We start from the raw sequence: 21,605 nt of genomic DNA on the forward strand, positions 1-21,605 counted from the left end.
ACTAATAGATCACAGACTGCACATGAGTCAACAGTGTGATTCAGCAGCAAAAAAGGCAAACAGTTCTAAGTTATATTAAGAGAAGCATAGCGTCTAGATCACGTGAAGTAATTATTCCCCTCTACTCCTTCTTGGTCAGGCCTCATTTGGAATACTGTGTCCAGTTCTGGGCACCATATTTTAAAAAAGACATTGAAAGAATGGAGCAAGTTAACAGAAGAGCTACCAGGATGGTGAGCGGACTGCAAAGTACAGTGGGGCAAAAACGTATTTAGTCAGTCAGCAATAGTGCAAGTTCCACCACTTAAAAAGATGAGAGGCGTCTGTAATTTACATCATAGGTAGACCTCAACTATGGGAGACAAACTGAGAAAAAAAAATCCAGAAAATCACATTGTCTGTTTTTTTTAACATTTTATTTGCATATTATGGTGGAAAATAAATATTTGGTCAGAAACAAAATTTCATCTCAATACTTTGTAATCTATCCTTTGTTGGCAATGACAGAGGTCAAACGTTTTCTGTAAGTCTTCACAAGGTTGCCACACACTGTTCTTGGTATGTTGGCCCATTCCTCCATGCAGATCTCCTCTAGAGCAGTGATGTTTTTGGCTTTTCGCTTGGCAACACGGACTTTCAACTCCCTCCAAAGGTTTTCTATAGGGTTGAGATCTGGAGACTGGCTAGGCCACTCCAGGAAATGCTTCTTACGAAGCCACTCCTTCGTTGCCCTGGCGGTGTGCTTTGGATCATTGTCATGCCTACCGTCTCAATGCATTAACCTAACGATCCCTGTGTGGCCTATTTATAATAAACAAAAAAAAAAAAAAGGTTCCTCGCATCATGTTCTCATACACTTTATGCAGTATTAGCTCTCTGTGTCTGTACTGCTACATACTGGTTCATGCAGCTTTACATGAACACCCGAGCCTTACACTATAGCCGGTCCGAATAACTAAAGCAATTGTTACCATCCACCTCTCGTGTCTCCCCTTTTCCTCATAGTTTGTAAGCTTGCGAGCAGGGCCCTCATTCCTCCTGGTATCTGTTTTGAACTGTATTTCTGTTATGCTGTAATGTCTATTGTCTGTACAAGTCCCCTCTATAATTTGTAAAGCGCTGCGGAATATGTTGGCGCTATATAAATAAAAATTATTATATTATTATCTCGAGCTCCGCTTGCAGAACACATTACTTAATTTTTCACAACTTCTACATTACATCACATGAAGAAAAAAAGGTGATATAGTGTCACTCTGCACAGTAACAGGCCTGCCCCCCATTTAAAACAGTATACTCAAAAAATAAAATAAATACATCACTGCAGTAATAATATCCCTTAATTATCCCCTATGGTAACACTATTCCCCACCCTGGCCCCGTTTATCTCATTCCTGGCTCCAGCGGTATGTTCTCGCATCCTGCCCTCATGAGTATCCATTCTACCCCATATGATCTCCCCATCCTGCCCCACCAGCCTCCATCGTATCCGTCCTGCCCCATGATCCAATCCTGCCCCGTGTCTCCAATCATGCCCCGTATCTACATTCTGCCCATGCCTCAAGTCCTGCCCCCAGTGTGTCCAGCATATTACCCCCATGTTGTCCGGCAATCTGTCCCAGTGTGTCCAGCATATTACCCCCATGTTGTCCAGCAATCTGCCCCTGTGTGTCCAGCATATTACCCCCAGTGTGTCCAGCAATCTGCCCCAGTATGTCCAGCACTGCCCCCAGTGTGTCCAGCAATCTGCCCCAGTGTCCAGCCTTTCCCCAGTGTGTCCAGCAGTCTGCCCCAGTGTGTCCAGCATATTACCCCCAGTGTGTCCAGCAATCTGCCCCAGTGTCCAGCCTTTCCCCAGTGTGTCCAGCTTTGCCCCAGTGTGTCCAGCATATTACCCTCAGTGTGTCCAGCAATCTGCCCCAGTGTCCAGCATTGCCCCAGTGTGTCCAGAAGTCTGCCCCAGGGTCTCCAGCATTGCCTCAATGTGTCCAGAAATCTGCCCCAGGGTCTCCAGTATTGCCCCAGTGTGTCCAGCAATCTGCCCCATGGTCTCCTGTATTGCCCCAGTGTGTCCAGCATTCTGCCCCATGGTCTCCAGTATTGCCCCAGTGTGTCCAGCATTCTGCCCCATGGTCTCCAGTATTGCCCCAGTGTGTCCAGCAATCTGCCCCATGGTCTCCAGTATTGCCCCAGTATGTCCAGAAGTCTGCCCCAGGGTCTCCAGCATTGCCTCAATGTGTCCTGAAATCTGCCCCATGGTCTCCAGTATTGCCCCAGTGTGTCCAGCATTCTGCCCCATGGTCTCCAGTATTGCCCCAGTGTGTCCAGCATTCTGCCCCATGGTCTCCAGTATTGCCCAGCAATCTGCCCCATAGTCTCCTGTATTGCCCCAGTGTGTCCAGCAATCTGCCCCATGGTCTCCTGTATTGCCCCAGTGTGTCCAGCAATCTGCCCCAGCATTGCTCCAGTGTGTCCAGAAGTCTGCCCCAGGGTCTCCAGCATTGCCTCAATGTGTCCAGAAATCTGCCCCAGGGTCTCCAGTATTGCCCCAGAGTGTCCAGAAATCTGCCCCATGGTCTCCAGTATTGCCCCGGTGTGTCCAGCAATCTGCCCCATGGTCTCCAGTATTGCCCCGGTGTGTCCAGCAATCTGCCCCATGGTCTCCAGTATTGCCCCAGTATGTCCAGAAGTCTGCCCCAGGGTCTCCAGCATTGCCTCAATGTGTCCTGAAATCTGCCCCATGGTTTCCAGTATTCAGTGTGTCCAGCAATCTGCCCCATAGTCTCCTGTATTGCCCCAGTGTGTCCAGCATTCTGCCCCATGGTCTCCAGTATTGCCCCAGTGTGTCCAGCATTCTGCCCCATGGTCTCCAGTATTGCCCCAGTGTGTCCAGCAATCTGCCCCATGGTCTCCAGTATTGCCCCAGTATGTCCAGAAGTCTGCCCCAGGGTCTCCAGCATTGCCTCAATGTGTCCTGAAATCTGCCCCATGGTCTCCAGTATTGCCCCAGTGTGTCCAGCATTCTGCCCCATGGTCTCCAGTATTGCCCCAGTGTGTCCAGCATTGCCCCAGCCCCAGACAGTCAGACATAAAGAAAAAAAAAAAAAGTAAAATCCTCACCTCTCCCGTTCCTAGCGCAGGTCCGGTGCAGCCAGTCAGCGTCTCTCCGGCTCTGCAACGCTCAGGACAGAGAGGCAGAGCGGCGCGCACAGTAGTGACGTCATCGCGCCCTCTGCCCTGAGACGTCGCAGAGTCAGAGGACGCTGAAGCCGCAGGAACCAGGAGAGGTGAGTATTAGAGCGGGGGGGGTTGGGGGGGGGGGGGAGCTGGCCCTGGTCGTGGCGGCGGACGGCGCCGCCCGGAGAGTTAAAGGGGCGTCTTTTTTTTTTTTTTTTCCCCTCTTCTCCTGCAGCGCCGGCCGCCCCCCGCATTGTGCCGCCCGGGACGGACCGCCCCCCGCACCTCCCTTCCTACGCCACTGGGCCTTACACTTGCTTCTAGAAGTGGCCCAGTTCATCACAATTGTAGCACTTCACCTTAACGAGGTCCACCCTTCCAGGGAACACCCTTTTTAGCCTGATCTTTCCCATTGTTTGTTTATAGGCATTTTAATTATTACCTTCTGGAATTTCTTTTCCTCCACTTCTTGAACATTCCTTTGAAATGAACTAGCCAAACTCAGTGCTGGGACTGACTTCTCATGCCAATCAGCATGATCAAAAATGAATGAGTCTCCTTATTCAATCCAGGCACCAAGATGGCAATCAACATGTTTCCCATTCCTTGGTCCTTCAGGCTCGTTACTGTCTCCTCAACTGCCGGCCTAAATCTCTCAATGTAATCCTTAACTGTTTACTTCGCCTTTTGATGAATATTTGTCACCCTTACCCAGGACTGGGGAGCAAAAACCTCTCCCATTTTGCTTTGGATACTCCAATGCTTTTTGAGAGGAGTTTTCTTGCTGATTTGGGTTAGATGGCAGAATAAGTTTTGTGCAGATGGCAGAAGCATCAATCTGTCCAGCTATTGTTTTAATTTTCTGCAACAAGTCTCTCCATGTGGGGTTGTAACTGACTAATGTTATACAGCTCATTTGCAAACGCATGTGGATTGCTCTGTGGTTTGGTGATCGATGAGAGAAATCCCTTCACTTTTTCAGGTGTCCACGGAACATGTTGGGTGATTCTCCTAACTATCTGACCATTTAAAAACACCAAAAAAGGACACATTCAAGAAAAAACACCAAAAACAGGCAAAGATGCTTACCTGTCTAAACAGGCCTCAATACAAATGCACAAGCAGGGTGCAGCGGACCCAAACAAAATAGCAAATGCACAGGTGCGATACCTAATGAAACAGCCAGCCTTCAATAAGGGTTTGGCCGTGTGGTACACCAATGCACTAAGATAAAATACTCTGTATGTGGCGTGTTCACACAAGGAATGCAAAGCGTCTGGCTGCAGCCTATTAATGACGCCATATGGCGGGCTGCCCAGTGCTAAAATGCATCCTGTGTGAACAGAGGCCACAGTGTACAGAACAATTCGGGCCCAGCTGCACCCTGCAAAAAATATACGTGCAAAAAAACATATAAATATATGTAAGGTCTTAGTTGATATTAGGGCCATAATATGGAAGCTGGCAACCCACGCCAAGGGTCCTTACGTATTGCCAGTCCTACTCTAACATGAAAAACACCAAAAAAGGACACATTCAAGAAAAAACACCAAAAACAGGCAAAGATGCTTACCTGTCTAAACAGGCCTCAATACAAATGCACAAGCAGGGTGCAGCGGACCCAAACAAAATAGCAAATGCACAGGTGCGATACCTAATGAAACAGCCAGCCTTCAATAAGGGTTTGGCCGTGTGGTACACCAATGCACTAAGATAAAATACTCTGTATGTGGCGTGTTCACACAAGGAATGCAAAGCGTCTGGCTGCAGCCTATTAATGACGCCATATGGCGGGCTGCCCAGTGCTAAAATGCATCCTGTGTGAACAGAGGCCACAGTGTACAGAATCTGACCATTTATACAAGGCATAGATTGTTCTTTGACTGGATAGGCAGAGGCCTGAGGTGACAATTATATCTGTCATCCTGTCTATCTCTTTTTGTTTGCTTTTTGCAGGTGACCAGAAGTTATTCTTCCACTCCACAATAAACTCTCCTTCCCCCAGGAATAGATATCTCTCCACATGTACCTGGGGTAGGATGGGATGAATAAAATTCAGGGACTGCAGCCTTCATTTTTTTTTACAAGCTGGGCAAAAAAGTGCCCCATTTTTCTGGACTGTCCTGTTATTTCTGGACTGTTGGCAGCTTATATCGGGGAAAGTGCAGGAAGCCTGTTGCCTAGAGCTCTCATGGGATTTTGTAGAGAAGAACTTGTGTGGAGGCTTTAGAATTTGGTGCCATGGTCAGGGGCCTAATGGCTAGTTTGCGGCTGTCCTGAAAGCTTATATAAGGGAGATAGGGCTGAATATGCGTAAATTTCCATTCGTTCCATAGGTTCTTGAGACACAGATGATTGTGGTGAGCACTGCACTCGAGCTCTCCCACAATCATATTACACAAGGGAAATGTGTTTACTGCAGGCGTGTAAGTGACCCTCTACAGCTGTCAGTAATAGAGGCGGGACATGTTTTGGATAATAACATGATCACAGCTGTTACAAATTAAAAGAAAATTAGTTTATTACAGTAAGAGTTTGCTCACGCTTACGCAGTGCAGTAATGCAGTTCAAATTTCGTGTTTTCAAGTTTGCATGTTTTGGCGCTGCAGTGTGCTGCCCTTTTTACTTGACTATATACGAGTTGGCGACTCTGGGTTCAGCACCTGTTCACACTCAGTCTATGTTTGGATGTGCCGGTCAGGTTTTTGAAATGTATTCTTTAGCCTTCTGATCGTGCACTCCCGCCTCCTAGCCACAGGTGTTTTAATTATAGTAGGTCCAATACCCCTCCACAGAGAGTGAGAATTTGAGTCCAGGAAGAGGTGTCACATGTACCCATTCAGATGGAGACGTTTATTCTCAGCGAGGTAGGTTTAGAGTAGGACCTCGTATAAGAGAGATGCCGTAAAGTGGCTACGAGGTACACATAAATATGGCCATTTTTATGCGCTAAAAGCTCTCATTTTTCATATTTCTAGTGCAGTAATGCAGTTCAAATTTCGTGTTTTCAAGTTTGCATGTTTTGGCGCTGCAGTGTGCTGCCCTTTTTACTTGACCATATAATATGGCCGAGAACTATCCGATGTTTTATCAGATAGCACTAGGCCCGATGTTATGCAACAAGGTGGCCTGGGGTGGTAGTCTCAGCCGAGACAACTAAGCCACAGTCAGTATACACCCCCGTACCTTGTACAGAGATAGGCAGCACAAACGCATTCCAGACACAGGTGCACTCCAACAGGGAAACAATTTAATAAAAGGAAATGAATAAAGTACGAACACTGGCTTCCTTCTGCCCTCTCCCTAGCTTTGTCCACGGCCATACCCACAACAGCCACGGCGACTGAAAGAGGCAGTAGTCCTTACGCTGGAATCTGGATGCTTTTAGTCCCTTTGGCGGGGCCCTTAAGTACTCCTGGGCCCTTGTTACTGTCCTTAAGTTCAGGGCAACAGATTCTATTCCCTCCTGGGGTCTGGCCATGCTCCGGCTGTTGCTAAGCTTCTGCCCTGGGCAAACATGTCCAGGATCTCTGAACTCAAGCAGGAGCTTCCAGCTCCCTTGAGGCTGCCAGTCCAGCCCAAAAAGTTAACCAGTTCCTTTCCCTAAGCTAACATACCTGGCAGCACATCAAAACAGGGCAAACACAGACACATTGCAAACATTACAGTAAAACATTAATACACATAATACAAGGGCATGGGATAAGAGAGCATCACATAGGAGAGAGAGGGGAAGCAATGAGGTTCTTCGCCACCTCCTTACAGTTATACCATGGGGCAGAGCAGATCTGTAATTTTTTTTTCTCATTCTAATTCGGCATGAGAAAAGAAAAATCTCTGCAATGCCAACTGGTCACCTCCTGAAGGGCATCATCAAGAATGTTTGTGAAGTGACCAAATAAAGTACATTATCATCCTTCAGCTTGGTACAGCTGGACGTGGCTCTTCTTTAGCACATGATGTTCATGAAGGAGCACAAAAGCATTTTTTTACTAAGCAGATATTCTATTTCTTGTTTAAATTGTTTTATTGAAAATGTTCTAATTATTATACAAAATGGAGTTAAACAACATGAAGGAAAAATATGGGGAAACTGGAAAATTAAGGAAAATGGGAGAAGGAACTATTGCAAAGCAATAACAATTATTCTATCTCTGATACATGTACCAAGAGATATTAAGATCAAGGATAAGACAATGGAATTCTTATTTCTTTCACAATATCTCACCATTTTGATAGTTTCATTATCACATACAGTTAAGTCCATATATATTTGGACAGAGACAACGTTTTTCTAATTTTGGTTGTAGACATTACCACAATGAATTTTAAACAAAACAATTCAGATGCAGTTAAAATTCAGACTCTCAGCTTTCATTTGAGGGTATCCACATTAAAATTGGATGAAGGGATTAGGAGTTTCAGCTCCTTAACATGTGTCACCCTGTTTTTAAAGGGACCAAAAGTAATTGGACAGATTCAATAATTTTAAATAAAATGTTCATTTCTAGTACTTGGTTGAAAACCCTTTGTTGGCAATGACTGCCTGAAGTCTTGAACTTATGGACATCACCAGACGCTGTGTTTCCTCCTTTTTGATGCTCTGCCAGGCCTACCCTGCGGTGGTTTTCAGTAGCTGTTTGTTTGTTGGCCTTTCTGTCTGAAGTTTAGTCTTTAACAAGTGAAATGCATGCTCAATTGGGTTGAGATCATGTGACTGACTTGGCCATTCAAAAATATTCCACTTCTTTGCTTTAATAAACTCCTGGGTTGCTTTGGCTTTATGTTTTGGGTCATTGTCCATCTGTAGTATGAAACGATGACCAATCAGTTTGGCTGGATCTGAGCACACAAAATGGCTCTGAATACCTCAGAATTCATCCAGCTGCTTCTGTCCTGTGTCACATCATCAATAAATACTAGTGACCCAGTGCCACTGGAAGCCATGCATGCCCAAGCCATCACACTGCCTCCGCCATGTTTTACAGATGATGTGGTATGCTTTGGATCATGAGTTGTACCACGCCTTCGCCATACTTTTCTTTTTCCATCATTCTGGTAGAGGTTGATCTTGGTTTCATCTGTCCAAAGAATGTTCTTCCAGAACTGTGCTGGGTTTTTTAGATGTTTTTTAGCAAAGTCCAGTCTAGCCTTTTTATTCTTGATGCTTATGAGTGGCTTGCACAGTGCAGTGAACCCTCTGTATTTACTTTCATGCAGTCTTCCCTTTATGGTAGATTTGGATATTGATACGCCTCCCTCCTGGAGAGTGTTGTTCGCTTGGTTGGCTGTTGTGAAGGGGTTTCTCTTCACCATGGAGATTATTCTGCGATCATCCACCACTGTTGTCTTCCGTGGGCGCCCAGGTCTTTTTGCATTGATGAGTTCACCAGTGCTTTCTTTCTTTCTCAGGATGTACAAAACTGTAGATTTGCCACTCCTAATATTGTAGAAATTTCTCGGATGGGTTTTTTCTGTTTTTGCAACTTAAGGATGGCTTGTTTCACCTGCATGGAAAGCTCCTTTGACCGCATGTTTACTTCACAGCAAAACCTTCCAAATGCAAACACCACACCTCAAATCAACTCCAGGCCTTTTATCTGCTTAATTGAAAATGACATTACGAAGGGATTGCCCACACCTGTCCATGAAATATCCTTGGAGTCAATTGTCCAATTACTTTTGGTCCCTTTAAAAACAGGATGGCACATGTTAAGGATCTGAAACTCCTAAACCCTTCATCCAATTTTAATGTGGATACCCTCAAATGAAAGCTGAAAGTCTGAACTTCAACTGCATCTGAATTGTTTTGTTTAAAATTCATTGTGGTAATGTCTATAACCAAAATTAGAAAAATGTTGTTTCTGTCCAAATATATATGGACTTAACTGTATGTAAGCTAGCTATGTTCCTGATCAGAACTGCCAAAAGGAATTTCAGGGCCCCATACTGGCAAAATTTTCAGGTTCCATTGAGGCTCCAGACTCCACCCCAGTTGCGCCTCCACCCGTCGAACTTTCCACAGTCCCACCGCCCACCCTTGGAAAAACTCTTCTGCCCCCCCGTTTAAACCAATTACACTGTAACAGTTGCCATGGAACAATATCACGTACATAACCATCAGCTTTTGTTTTGACCAACAGATTTTTTTAAGCCTGCCACCACGACAAGGTAGACTCTTTTGGCAGGGCCCTACTCTACTCTACTCTAACCTATTAAACATTTCTTAAAATATCCAATACTCTTTTTAGGTATATTTTTCATTATTTTTCTTTAAGGGAATGTGCTACATACATTTTTAAAACTAAATTGAAATCAGATTATGATAATCTTTTTTATAATCTGTATTTCTGATTGCAGATTATTGAATTCTGTTTCCTGTACATTTATGAAAGCTGCTCTCTTGTCTGTTTGGAGATAAGGACATTGGGCATATACATATATATATATATATATATATATATACTGTATATATCATAAGACATTATAGGGAACTCTATTTCCTTGGGAGAGTTTTCTATTCATGTTCTTATGTTTTAGTGGCATGCAGATGTCATTTTGGAGGAAGGGGGAAGAGGTGAGCTGTGACACTACATACTGTGAATGGTGAATTCTGTTATCTCTCATTGTAATCCTGCCTGTTATGATAATGAGGTGACTGCTAATAAGGGATCTCTTCTGGACATGTCAGTTTATTAGAAAAGCAGTTTCTGTTTATTATTTTATGATATAAGGGGTGACAAACTTTAAAGTAAATTCTTGCTTAACTTTAAACTATGATTAAAAGGATTGGCAATTTTCTGGTTATTGTTGAGGAATGTGTTTGAGATGTAGAGCTCTTATTAATATGGCCTTTCTTGAATTTCGGCACCAAATATGAAATATGGGAAATAGAAATATAGGCTATGCTGAATTTCTGCACTAAGTGCCTTTTAATCATCTCACAAACACAATGCTTAACAATAACCAGAGAGTGGTCAATGCCCAAAACATAAAAGCTTCATAACACATTCCCACTAAATATTTTGCTAACTAAATCTATTTTTCATAAGAGTCATTTAGTTTAAATCCTTTGGTCAATTACATAATGTGAAAAATTGCAGTGCCAATAACAAAAGAGAAGACAACCAAAAAAAAGATTGTGTTGTGGAGAAATGCTATATACTGTCTGTATGTTAAAGATTTCTTCCAGGCTTCCATAATATTTTTCAACAACAGGACCATTAACATGAGGCACACAGTTAGGACTAGCTTAACATTTCTATTACCTGTATGCCCATATTAATAGGTCATATACATCTCAGCTGCGACCGATTCCCTTTAAAGCATAAACACACATATAGTAATTCTTATCTATCTAATAGGATGACGACAGCTGTCCAGACCTGCATCCCACCACAAGTAACAGTCTAGGAGTGTATAAAGGCACGGATGATTGACCTCGTGGAGACCAAAACATCCAACACCGCGGAGACACCATCACGTGTTTCTCAACGCAGTGATCCAGAACACTGCCCCCAAATATAGTCTAGGAGTGATCACAGACCCAGAGTATGAAATCATCCTCAGTGGGTCTATACAAAGCAAGAGGCTACGCCCCTCCCTTTGCGGCCCTCAACTAAGAGTGCTGCTCAAACTGTTGGGGTGCAGCTGTGGGACCCTATTTTCAGAGATGATGTCCTCCACTCAAGTCTCAAAAAGCTGAAAGGGTCTTCAGGAGAGGTGGGTAGTTGAGCTAGGCTATCAGACGGTCACCTCTGTAGCTGTAGTCATCCTTCCTATGGTTACATTCAGGGGTGGACAGGGGCGTACATGTTGTTGTTGCAACTTGTGCAACTGAACACGGGCCATGAGGTAAGGGGACCCATTTCCACATCCAAAGCAGATGATATTGTGCTTAATGATGAGTTAGTGGGCTGCAAAGGGCTCATATATTGTTCTTGCATATAGATCCTCTTCTGTCTGTGTCTGCCAGTAGCTCCAATGTATAATTAATTTCCTGCAATGAGAATCACATCACATTAGTAATTTCCAGGCAATCAAGCTCAATACAATCAATCCTATCATTACCATTATGGGCTTTAGCAAAGTTGACAATATATTGTTTAACCCCTTAGCGACCGCCGATACGCCTTTTAACGGCGGCCGCTAAGGGTACTTAAACCACAGCGCCATTAATTAACGGCGCTGTGGAAAAAGTCCATAGCGCCCCCCAGAGGCCGATTTTCTCCGGGGTCTCGGCTGCCGAGGGTAGCCGAGACCCCAGAGAACATGATTCGGGGGGTTTTTAACCCTCCCCGCATTTGCGATCGCCGGTAATTAACCGTTTACCGGCGATCGCAAAAAAAAAAAAAAGCGATCTCTTTTTAATTTCTCTGTCCTCCGATGTGATAGCACATCGGATGACAGAGAAAAGGGGTCCCAGGTGGCCCCCCAATACTCACCTAGCTCCCCCGATGCTCCTCGTGTCTCCCGGTGGGCGCCGCCATCTTCAAAATGGCGGGCGCATGCGCAGTGCGCCCGCCGGCCGGCACCGGGAGAATCTTTGGGGTCTCGGCTGCCGGGGGTAGCCGAGACCCCAAAGAGCATGATCGGGGTCGGTATTACCGACCCCTGTTTTGCGATCGCCGGTAATTAACTGTTTACCGGCGACCGCAAAAAAAAAAAAAAGTAAAGTGTAATTCTCTGTCCTCTGATGTGATCGCACATCAGAGGACAGAGAAATAGGGGGATTCGGGGACCCTAGCATACTCACCTAGATCCCTGGATCCTCTTGCTGCTCCTCCTGGCCGCCGGCAGAAGAACATGGCGGACGCATGCCCAGTGCACCCGCCATCTGTCTCCATCTGCCGGCCGGCAGGAGAACAGCAGTTGGGGCTAAAATTAGGGGTAGGGGTAGGGTTAGGGGTAGGGTTAGGGGTAGGGTTAGTGCTAAGGTTAGGGGTTGGGTTAGGGGTAGGGTTAGGGTTAGGGGTAGAGGTAGGGGTAGGGGTAGGGGTAGGGGTAGGGTTAGGGCTAAATTTAGGGTTAGGGTTGGGGCTAAATTTAGGGTTAGGCTTCTTTCACACTTACGTCGGTACGGGGCCGTCGCAATGCGTCGGCCCGACATACCGACGCACGTTGTGAAAATTGTGCACAACGTGGGCAGCAGCTGTAGTTTTTCAACGCATCCGCTGCCCAATCTATGTCCTGGGGAGGAGGGGGCGGAGTTACGGCCACGCATGCGGTCAGAAATGGCAGATGCGACGTACAAAAAAACGTTTCATTGAACGTTTTTTTGTGCCGACGCTCCGCCAAAACACAACTGATCCAGTGCACAACGGACTCGACGTGTGGCCATCCGTCACGATCCGTCGGCAATACAAGTCTATGGGCAAAAAACGCATCCTGCGGGCACATTTGCAGGATCCGTTTCTTGTCCAAAACGACGGATTGCGACGGAATGCCAAATGACGCAAGTGTGAAAGTAGCCTTAGGGTTAGGGTTGGGGCTAAAGTTAGGGCTAGGGTTGGGGCTAAAGTTAGGGTTAGAGCTGGGATTAGGGTTAGGGTTTGGATTAGGGTTGGTATTAGGGTTAGGGTTGGCATTAGGGTTACGCTTGGGATTAGGGTTAGGTTTGGGATTAGGGTTAAGGTTAGGGTTGTGATTAGGGGTGTATTGGGATTAGGGTTAGGTTTGAGGTTAGGGTTGAGATTAGGATTAGGGGTGTGTTGGATTTAGGGTTTTGATTAGGGTTATGGTTAGGGTTGACATTAGGGTTGTTTTGGGGTAAGGGTTGTGACTATGGTTAGGGTTAGTGATTAGGATTATGGATCAGGTTGGGATTAGGGTTAGGGGTGTGTTGGGGTTAGGGTTGGAGCTAGAATTGGGGGGTTTCCACTGTTTAGGTACATCAGGGGGTCTCCAAACACGACAGCCAATTTTGCGCTCAAAAAGTCAAATGGTGCTCCCTCCCTTCTGAGCTCTGCCGTGCGCCCAAACAGTGGGTTACCCCCACATATGGGGCATCAGCGTACTCGGGATAAATTGGACAACAACTTCTGGGGTCCAATTTCTCTTGTTACCCTTGTGAAAATAAAAACTTGGAGGCTACAATATCTTTTTTGTGAAAAAAAAAAATATTTTTTATTTTCACGACTCTGCATTCTAAACTTCTGTGAAGCACTTGGGCATTCAAAGTTCTCACCACACATCTAGATAAGTTCCTTGGGGGGTCTAGTTTCCAAAATGGGGTCACTTGTGGGGGGTTACTACAGTTTAGGTACATCAGGGGCTCTGCAATCGCAACATAATGCCCACAGACCATTCTATCAAAGTCTGCATTCCAAAAAGGCGCTCCTTCCCTTCCGAGCTCTGCCGTGCGCCCAAACAGTGGTTTACCCCCACATATGGCGCATCCGCGTACTCGGGATAAATTGGACAACAACTATTGCAGTCCAATTTCTCCTGTTACCCTTGTGAAAATAAAAACTTGGAGGCTACAATATCTTTTTTGTGAAAAAAAAAAATATTTTTTATTTTCACGACTCTGCATTCTAAACTTCTGTGAAGCACTTGGGCATTCAAAGTTCTCACCACACATCTAGATAAGTTCCTTGGGGGGTCTAGTTTCCAAAATGGGGTCACTTGTGGAGGGTTTCTACTGGTTAGGTACATCAGGGGCTCTGCAAACGCAACATAATACCCGCAGACCATTCTATCAAAGTCTGCATTCCAAAACGGCGCTCCTTCCTTCCGAGCTCTGCCGTGCGCCCAAACAGTGGTTTACCCCCACATATGGGGTACCAGCATACTCAGGACAAATTGGACAACAACTTTTGGGTCCAATTTCTCTTGTTACCCTAGTGAAAATAAAAACTTCGGGGCTAAAAAATCTTTTTTGTGGAAAAAAAAAATATTTTTTATTTTCACGGCTCTGCATTATAAACTTCTGTGAAGCACTTGGGCATTCAAGGTTCTCACCACACATCTAGATAAGTTCCATGGGGGGTCTAGTTTCCAAAATGGGGTCACTTGTGGGGGATTTCTACTGTTTAGGCACATCAGGGGCTCTCCAAACGCGACATGGCGTCCGATCTCAATTCCAGCCAATTCTACATTGAAAAAGTAAAACGGCACTCTTTCTCTTCCAAGCTCTGCGGTGCGCCCAAACAGTGGTTTATCCCCACATATTGGGTATCAGCGTACTCAGGAGAAATTGCACAACAACTTTAGTGGTCTAATTTCTCCTGTTACCCTTGTGAAAATAAAAATTTGTGGGCAAAAAGATCATTTTTGTAGAAAAAATGCAATTTTTTTTTTCACGGCTCTACGTTATAAACTTCTGTGAAGCACATGGGGGTTCAAAGTGCTCGCCACACATCTAGATAAGTTCCTTAAGGGGTCTAGTTTCCAAAATGGTGTCACTTGTGGGGGGTTTCCACTGTTTAGGCACATCAGGGGCTCTCCAAACGCGACATGGCGTCCGATCTCAATTCCAGCCAATTCAACATTGAAAAAGTAAAACGGCACTCCTTCTCTTCCAAGCTCTGCGGTGCGCCCTAACAGTTGTTTACCCCCACATATTGGGTATCAGCGTACTCAGGAGAAATTGCACAACAACTTTTGTGGTCTAATTTCTCCTGTTACCCTTGTGAAAATAAGAATTTGTGGGCGAAAAGATCATTTTTGTGTAAACAAAAGCGATTTTTTTATTTTCACGGCTCTACGTTATAAACTTCTGTGAAGCACTTGGGGGTTCAAAGTGCTCACCACACATCTAGATAAGTTTCTTAAGGGGTCTAGTTTCCAAAATGGTGTCACTTGTGGGGGGTTTCCACTGTTTAGGCACATCAGGGGCTCTCTAAACGTGACATGGCGTCCAATCTCAATTCCAGCCAATTCTGCATTGAAAAAGTCAAACGGCGCTCCTTCACTTCTAAGTTCTGCGGTGCGCCCAAAAAGTGGTTTACCCCCACATATTCAGGAGAAATTGCATAACAAAATTTATGGTTACATTTCTGTTTTTACACTTGTGAAAATAAAAAAAATGGTTCTGAATTAAGATGTTTGCAAAAAAAAGTTAAATGTTCATTTTTTCCTTCCACATTGTTTCAGTTCCTGTGAAGCACGTAAAGGGTTAATAAACTTCTTGAATGTGGTTTTGAGAACCTTGAGGGGTGTAGTTTTTAGAATGGTGTCACACGTCATTATTTTCTATCATATAGACCCCTCAAAATGACTTCAAATGTGATGTGGTCCCTAAAAAAAAATGGTGTTGTAAAAATGAGAAATTGCTGGTCAACTTTTAACCCTTATAACTCCCTAACAAAAAAAAATTTTGTTTCCAAAATTGTGCTGATGTAAAGTAGACATGTGGGAAATGTTATTTATTAACTACTTTTCGTGACATATCTCTCTGATTTAAGGGCATAAAAATACAAAGTTTGAAAATTGCAAAATTTTAAAAATTTTCGCCATATTTCCGTTTTTTTTCATAAATAATCGCAAGTAATATCGAAGAAGTGTTACCACTAACATGAAGTACAATATGTCACGAAAAAACAATCTCAGAATCAGCGGGATCCGTTGAAGCGTTCCAGAGTTATAACCTCATAAAGTGACAGTGGTCAGAATTACAAAAATTGGCATGGTCATTAAGTACCAAATTGGCTCTGTCACTAAGGGGTTAACCTAACTCTGATAAACCCCATCCAGAAAAAGGGATTCCATCCCTCCTTGGATATATCTCTAGCTTTTTTATTGCAGCTCCTTTACTTTATCCATGTTTCTCTATTGAATCATGTGCATCTTCAATCTAGGAGCAGCATTCCTCACCTATAACAGCAAAGGTGCCCCTTTCAATTGCTAACAGGTAGTCAAGAACCATTCTCTTCTGAAGGGCCACCATCCCTATTTGGTGACTTCAGAAGTAGAAGCTAATGGGGGCAAAACCAACAACCAAAACATTTGGTGAAATGACAAATAAGAGCTAATGTGGGTGGATCCAACAACCACCACAATCCTTGACATCATATGACGCATCTAATGGGGGCAGAATCAACAATCCCAACACTCTAAGACAGGGGTGGGGAATCTTTTTTCTGCGAAGGGCGATTTGGATATTTATACCATCCTTGGGGGCCGTACAAAGTCCGCCCACAAAGTACATCCTGACTATGGCATTGGTATCAGGACGTAATCTTTCATTGCATGCCCTTCAGTGTTCAGTGGTGAACACTGCGTGTGTGCTAACAGAGCAAGAAGAAAATAATGAGCTGGTGGCAATCAAAATACAGCTCCTTGCCCAAGAACGCGGTCCCTGAGAATCAGCTTGGAGCCTGATAAAAGGCCATCGAGGGCCGTAAATGGCCCTGGGGCCTGAGGTTCCCCACCCCTGCTCTAAGACATAACAAGCAACAGCTAACGTGGGCCGAGCCAACAACCACCACATTCCGTGACCTTACAAGTGTGGGCTGTTACTGCTGGCTTCCACTGAAGTGCATTGCCCAATATACTAGGCATCAAACAATATGAATCCTACCAATATGGGGGAATATTTGAATAGTTTCAGTACCTATGGTGCTAATATGTATATACATCGGTGTTGTACAAGAATTTCCCAATAATTATCTCCAGGTTACATGTGTTCGTTTTACAGGATATAACTATAATCTCCCAGATTTGCATGATTCTATAACAATTCATGGCCTAAAAGTCAAGAAGTCGTCATATTCCAGTTATGGCTGCGGGGATTCTCTCAATTTTAACTAATCTATGGACCTGATGAGCAAGAAAGTCAGAAACCAATAAAATGTGATGGATAATCGGGAAGTCATTGTCATTTCTGTACTTGAAGATAAATCCTGTCACATCTCCCTTTACTATTGGAAGAAATGATGTAAAACTTGGACATCACCTAATCTGAGGGGTTCACTCTTTGTTTTGGAGGTGCTTGTATTATATAGTATACAGACTGCTTAATGAATAAAAATTAAATGAGAAATAGATGATAGAAGAGAATGAAGGACACAACAAGAGACGACATAGAGACGACTTACCTCTCTCTCCGCTGTCTGCAACTGTCACATGGAATGTTGGCTCTGCGGCTCCTTACACAATGTGTGTGATGTCATAATGCAAGGGGGCGGAGCCAGAAACCACAACATTCCATGACATCATCAATAGGAGCAGCAGTTGTTATATAAAGGGACCAGGCCACACAAGCAATTCATTACCATATAAATGAAATGAACTCTAATTATCCACCTTGACCTCTTAAAACTTTTATACAATGTCATTATTGCTATAAAATGTAATTCCGGAGTAGTTTCTACTGATTTAAACAGTGATAAATCGACAATAATAACCCATTTATCCCAGTATTACACAAGATTAGATTATATGGATGGTTGGATGGGGAGGTGGACATACTACTGTAGGATAAATGGCCAGTGAATAGGAGAGGACACTATAACCAATGTTACTATAAATTCCGGGGTTGGACAATTAATTTTCCCAAGGGGCTACATGACAGACAGTAACTGATGTGGAGGGGGGAACCAATAGTCTGAAATTAATTCTGAAATATATATATATATTCCACTGGCCTAAGACACAAGGTTCTTTGGGGATTCTAGCTGCCTGTTTGGGTGACAACAACCACCTGTTGTCGAGAAGTAAAAATTAGAATAAAAATAGTTAAAGTTCAAAACGGCACTCAGACACCAGTCGTTATGCCACTAGTATTAAAGCGAGTCCGCAAAAAAAAAGAACGTATGTCCTCACATAGAAGTGTTCCAAGGGCCAGTATACAGGAAAATACCGCTCTTGGAACCACGCTGTGGGAAAGTATATTTTGAAATTAATTCTCCTCAATATTTATATTTACATGATAATTACAATTATTATTTTATATTAAGAATTATTGCATAACTTAATATTGAGCAGAATTATGCATGCTGACACCCCCTTCATACCATATGAGCCCATGTACAGCTCCCCTGTATACCTCTATATACTGTAAGAGCTCACACCTAGCTTCCTACATACAGTATGAGTCCTCACATAGCCCCTCTACATACATTGTAAGAACTCACATAGCCTCTATATATAGTAGGAGCCCCCACATAGCTTCTCTATATTCAATATGAGCCCTCACATAGCCCTCTGCATATATTATGAGACCACACATAGCCCCCTATATACATTATGAGCCAGAGGTGTATCTAGAAGTGATGAGAAAGCGTGCTCGCCGCGGCTTCATACTTTGATCAAGCATCGCGGTGCTTGGCTACACTCGTTACTCGGTCAAGTATCGCGGGTCCTCAAGCGCCTTTCTCAAGTCCCCCCCACATGTTTTGCAACTGTTAGACAGCTAATAAACATGCCATAATTGCCTTCCATACACAGTAATGCCATAGCCATGTTGGCTACTGGCATTACTGTGATTGGACAGCCGCATCGTGTCATTGGGTCTTATATGAGACCTGATGATGCGATGCTCGACACAATGTCCTCTGGAAGCATTTAAGGGAGAGTGGATCTGGGAGGGAGAGCTGAGATTAGAGCAGGCATATAGGCAGTGTTTAATTGCTATTGCTGTACTTGTATACCGGCTGCTGCACCATTAAAACAAAAGTCCTTTTCAGGGCTACATACTGCGCTTTCTCTAGTAAAACTGCTGTTATTGGCATTCAGTATAGGGATAGCTGGTGGAGGAGGGATAGTTTTGGATTAGAGGAATATAGGTAGGGTTTATTGCCTTACAGTCCTTCCATAGGTATACTGCTGCTGTAACCGAAAAACAAAAGTCCTTTTCAAGGCTATATATTTTCTTTTCCCTATTAATACAGGAAAATTTGCAAGCTTATATTATATATCTAATTTAAAAAAGCACAAGGCGTGGAGTAAGGGACAGAGAAGTTTACATGCTGCTGATGGTGCTTGCAGGGGCTGAGGCCATGGGCCAGGTAAAACTGTGCGTGCTGCGGGAACACAACAAACACGCTCATCCATGAGACATAACTTCCTGTCCCACTTTGCAGGGGGTTGCAGGACACCACTCTTAAAGCCCGAACAGTGCAAACAGGTGGTCAGTTAAATGGCAGATAATGCTTCCAGTATGTTTCCCAGCATTTCCCGTTTTCCACACGGTCCAGTCTCAATAGCCAGGAGTCTGGACCACAGAGTCCTCACCCTGATCCTCTTTCGTCCCACCATGGTGAGTCCTAGGAGACAAGTGATTCCACACTCGGACACTCCAAGAGCTCTTTACATTTCCATTTATTGATTCTGGCCTCTTGCCAGAAGGACATGAGAAGATCATGTGTAGTGATACCCAAATATTTGAGCAGCCACTGTCAGAAGAAGATGACATATGGGGAACAGCAACTAGTGTCTCAAGAGGTAGACGATGAAACACATACAGTATCTATGAATAATGTTGTCAGACTATTGCGCCAGTTTTATGGATTTATATGAAGACCTACCAAACCAAACATAAATTTTTTTTGCTAAGAAACGTTTTTTTCCTTCATAGTTATATGTACAGTTATGCTCAAAAGTTTACATGTCAAAAAGAATTTTTGCGGGGGGCATGGCTAGCAGCTGAAGGAGCAGTACGTGTCTCCCTTGAGCTCCTCTGCTGGCTGCAAATAGGCCATCCACCAGATTAGAGGACTTTACTCACCTCACTGCTGGCCCAGAGAACCTTCCTGTCTCTTTTAGCCCACAATTTGGTGCTTTTACACATTTTCAGCCTGAGGCCTACACGTGGGCCTGAAACCTCCTGGAGGATTTCCCTTCCCGCCAGTTGTGGATAGCAGGCCACGACAAGCTTGGAGATCTTGCCTAATTACATTATAGTGGAATCCCCCCACCACCTTTACATCAGGGGTCCAGGCTGCCTGTTCAGAACAACCTGTGGATTCCGGAGGACTGAGCCGCGACGCCGGGGAGTGGTGAGAGGACACGTGGGAGTCGCGCACCTTGCGGCCTCTCTGGCGGCGCTTTCCGGCGACCCCTTCTCCTGCTGAGACCGCCGCGGCATGAGACATCCACCCCGGGGTCGCGCTCTGCCAGACGCCGCTCACCTGCTTACGCCGCTCACCTGCTTACGCCGCTCACCTGCCGCGGGGAGCATCGGAGCCAGGACGCTTCCCCTTCAACCAGACTACTGCCGCCTGGTCACCGCCGTGGACGCTGCAGAGGGACTGGTGCCCCAGGGTCTGTCGGACGAGGGCCGTGTGCCGGGGAAGGCCGTTTCTCCCACGACTCGACTGGGGAGAGAGGTAGGAGTGGTGAGGAGGCGCCATCTTAGACCTGCCGCGCTGTGTGAGACCGCCGCGCGCAGGTGCTGTCCCAGGCGCCGTCCCTGCTCCCTCCACCACGGCTTGAGACGAGTTGGTTCCTGGCTCTTGGACGAGATCACGGACAAGGACCCACGGGTACGTCTGCTGCCTCTCTTGCGGTCTCCCCCATCGCTTGCCGCTTACCGCAGTTTCTTTATGCCAACGGCTCCGGAGGTCTTGGTGGCTCACAGGTGACTGGAACACGGGCCCTGGGGTTTGCCTGCCGCAGGGAGTGTCGCCTCCTTGGATCTGGTGCTGGGCCCTGGCTGTGGGTGACCTTACAGAGACTCGGGGTCCCTTCTCCCTTCCCGCCACACGCCGCCATCTTGGATCTTAATTACTAGCGCGTGGAGACTTGTACGAGTCTACAGGAGAGAGAGACTTGTCTCTTCCCCTCTTGACCCTCTCGGTTCCTGAACCGGGTGCTTGCCTACTGCTGCCCCATACCCAATAACATCAGTGGACACACTGCTTTATTCGCTGTGAGATGTAAGGCCTCCTGTGGGGGCTACGCAGCACCCAACACCCCCAGTAAACTACTATATGATACTGGACCTGATCTGCATCCCCTGCTGTCCCATACCCGGGAGAGGTAGACATCCCACCTTCCTTTTATGTGATAAGAGACTGCCTGCTGTGCCTAATTCATACTTCTAGTTAATACCCACACACTTCGTTGATATTTTCCCTTGGTGTGTTTATAGTCTGCTGTGGTGACTACTTTATACCTTCAAATTCTCACAGGGATCCTGTATTGTTTTACTCAACTGATCTAAAACACTTTATATTCCCTATTCACTGCTGGTACATTATATACTCCTTATATTGTAATACGTGATACTTTACTGCCATTTAGTGGTAGCACAACAGAAGCACTCTTCCAGATCCCATCCCTTTTCAGTATATTTTTATTCTTTTTTATTTTCCTTTTCTTTTCATAATTCTACTTAGTTTTTATAGACTTCTGAAACAGCTTAACACCAGGGTGAAACCCTCCAAAAAGCTCAAAATTAGCCTCACACAAATAAATGGATAACTGATCCTTCTCTGAATGTTCAAGTGGTGATCGTTGCACTTCACACTTTCAGGAGTTTAAAC

The sequence above is a fragment of the Ranitomeya imitator genome, chromosome 4 (assembly GCF_032444005.1).
Source record: "Ranitomeya imitator isolate aRanImi1 chromosome 4, aRanImi1.pri, whole genome shotgun sequence".
In the NCBI taxonomy this organism is placed as follows: domain Eukaryota; kingdom Metazoa; phylum Chordata; class Amphibia; order Anura; family Dendrobatidae; genus Ranitomeya; species Ranitomeya imitator.